The 3,300-nt window shown below is 41.2% G+C and overlaps 1 pseudogene; it reads left to right on the top strand.

Annotated features, from left to right (window-relative positions):
• Window positions 1–301: 301 nt before the first annotated feature.
• Window positions 302–1,631, top strand: LOC150022416 (elongation factor 1-gamma pseudogene; annotated as a pseudogene).
• Window positions 1,632–3,300: the final 1,669 nt, after the last annotated feature.

The following is a 3,300-nucleotide window of genomic DNA, read 5'->3' as shown; positions in this document are numbered from 1 at the left end:
TATTTTAAAGTCATCTTCTATGAACATTATGCTGCTTTAATTAAAGGTCAATAGAATATTTAATTTAAAAGTTCAAGGTCCCAAACAAAATATTAATTCACTTTTGGGGAAAAGTCAGAATACACATAAGATTCTTCAAAGAAAATATAACTTTAAAGATATAAATAAAGAGAAAAATATTTAGGAGAAATTAACAGAGATCGGAACCAAAGATATGAAGATGAAATGAAAGAAAATAATAGAATCCATTCAAAATTTTTACCTGGGAAAAATTACATTAAAATTAAGTATGGCCCCTTTTCTCTGCGGAACCATCATGGCAGCTGGGACCCTGTACACATATCCTGAAAACTGGAGGGCTTTCAAGGCCCTCACTGCCGCTCAGTACAGCGGAGCTCAGGTCCGCGTGCTGTCCGCACCACCCCACTTCCACTTCGGCCAAACCAACCGCACCCCTGAATTTCTCCGCAAATTTCCTGCTGGCAAGGTGTCAGCATTTGAAGGTGATGATGGCTTCTGTGTCTTCGAGAGCAACGCCATTGCCTACTACTTGGGCAATGATGAGCTGTGGGGAAGTGGCCCAGAGGCAGCGGCCCAGTGGTGCAGTGGGTGAGCTATGGTGACAGTGACATAGTGCCCCCGGCCAGCACCTGGGTGTTTCCCACCTTGGGCATTATGCACACAACAAGCAGGCCACAGAGAACGCAAAGGAGGACGTGAGGCGAGTTCTGGGGCTGCTGGATGCTCACCTGAAGACACGGACATTTCTGGTGGGTGAGCGTGTGACACTGGCTGACATCACAGTTGTCTGCACCCTGCTGTGGCTCTATAAACAGGTCCTGGAGCCTTCTTTCCACCAGGCCTTCACCAATACCAACCGCTGGTTCCTCACCTGCGTCAACCAGCCCCAGTTCCGCACTGTCTTGGGAGAGGTGAAGCTCTGCGAGAAGATGGCCCAGTTTGATGCAAAAAAGTTTTCAGAGAGCCAACCTAAAAAGGACACCCCTCAGAAGGAGAAGGGGCCTCGGGAAGAGAAGCAGAAACCTCAGGCTGAATGGAAAGAGGAGAAGAAGGCAGCTGACTCGCTCTTGAGGAAAAGATGGACGAATGCGAGCAGGCGCTGGCTGCCGAGCCGAAGGCCAAGGACCCCTTTGCTCATCTGCCCAAGAGCACCTTTGCGTTGGATAAGTTTAAGCGCATGTACTCCAACGAGGACACGCTCTGGGTGGCGCTCCCGTACGTCTGGAAGCACTTGGACGGGGACGACTGGTCCCTGTGGTACTCCGAGTACCGCTTCCCGGAGGAGCTCACCCAGACCTCCATGAGCTGCAACCTCATCACCGGAATGTTCCAGCGCCTGGACAAGCTGCGGAAGAACGAACGCCTTTGCCAGTGTCATCCTCTTCGGAACGAACAACAGCAGCTCCATTTCAGGGGTTTTTGTCTTCCGAGGCCAGGAGCTCGCTTTCATGCTGAGTCCAGACTAGCAGGTGGACTATGAGCCATACACGTGGCAGAAACTGGATCCTGGCAGCGAGGAGACCCAGACGCTGGTTCGGGAGTACTTTTCATGGGAGGGGGCCTTCCAGCATGTGGGCAAAGCCTTCAATCAGGGCGAGATCTTCAAGTGAACATCTTTTGCCATCCACTGGCTGCCTACACATGTCCTTCAGGTAGATGGGGTCATTAAAGGGAAAACATTGGAAAAAAATTTTTAATAAAAAATAAAATTAAGTATGGCCCTGGGTGGTGTAGCTCAGTGGATTGCGCACCAGCCTGTGAACCAAAGGGTTGCTGGTTTAATTCCCATTAAGGACACATGCCTGAGTTGAGGGCAAGATCCTCAGTTGGGGCGTGCAAGAGGCAACCACACATTGTTGTTTCTCTCCCCCTCTTTCTCCTTCCCTTCCCCTCTCTCTAAAAATAAATAAATAAAAATCTTAAAAAAAGAACAAAAAGAAAAGAAGTATACTTGTAATCTATAAAATTATTAAAGCCTTAGGCAGAATTCGTACTTACTAAGGGTAAGGATACATTTACAAATGCATATCCAGAAAGATATGTTCAGTTTATTTGAGGGGTAATTGATGACCTTCAGAAGAAAACAGATACTTGTAGCCACATTTATCATTTAGCTTAAGACAAAAAATGCAATGAAAAGTGGGTTTACTAAATTTAGTAATTAGTATATAATTGTGTAAAAGTTATCTGTCAATAGCCTTGATGTTTAACATAGTTACTAATTTGGGAATATATTAAAAGTTAGTCACCCCATGATGGCAAGCCATTTTTATTATAAATCACCATTCCTCCATCGTTATTATCAGACTTTAAAGCGTAAGAAATTTATTCTGGAAGAAACAGTGAAACTACAAATTAAGGTGAGTTTTTATTGAGTGGAGACAATGAAGTTTATATTTAATAGTTACCACCTTCTTGCACCTTAGTACCTACAAAAAATCCTTTCAAGTATGTTTTTTGTTAAAGTATGTATTTTAGCATAAATTTATAGGCTTTTCTGCTTAGCTCTAGATTGTTCAATGCATATGCTATATTTAAACTCTAAAATAATGTTACCTGCTTTTCAATATTATTTAAACCCATAGACAGGACTGATTTTCAAACAATTAACAGAACAGACAATGTAAATACAATCATTTCCATATGCAAATAGGCAAATATTAATTACCCAAAGGTAATCAATAAATTTGGTTTTAATACACACGATTTTAAAAAGATCATCTTTTTAAGGATGCCTGCATTTAGAGGATACTGCAAAACTGAACACTTGCCCAAGTGCATCTAGGCATTTTTCCATCCAAAGTCAAAACAAGAAACAGTGGTACAGATCCAATACCCCTGTATTTTTTAAAATGCCATGCAAAGACCATGAATTATGTTTTTAATTATCTCTGGCATAAAAAAAAGTGCAATAATACTTTCTCAGAATTCTAAGATAAAAAAAAGTTTATTACTGATATACAACTATGTTTTGTCTTATTGGGCAAGACGAGCTACGGAATCCATATTGTTTTACTTTTAGCTTTGGTTGTTATTGAACTCTGAATTGGTTTTCCTTACCCTTAGTAAGTACCTTAAAGTATATTAAAATCATCTTTCCTTTTGTTTGCCCATGCATTTTTTTAAGTTTCAAAAGAAATTTTTTTCATATTTTTCCAAGGTCAGATGCCTCTGAATTCTGTCTAAGGCTTTAATGATTTTATAGATTACAAGTATACTTTTTTTCTTTTTGTTCTTGTTTTAAGATTTTTATTTATTTATTTTTAGAGAGGGGAAGGG

This window comes from Furipterus horrens, unplaced genomic scaffold (assembly GCF_987537825.1).
Source record: "Furipterus horrens unplaced genomic scaffold, mFurHor1.1.pri manual_scaffold_1, whole genome shotgun sequence".
In the NCBI taxonomy this organism is placed as follows: domain Eukaryota; kingdom Metazoa; phylum Chordata; class Mammalia; order Chiroptera; family Furipteridae; genus Furipterus; species Furipterus horrens.
Note: the sequence above shows the minus strand (reverse complement) of the source record. Positions and strands in the feature narration are given on the sequence as shown.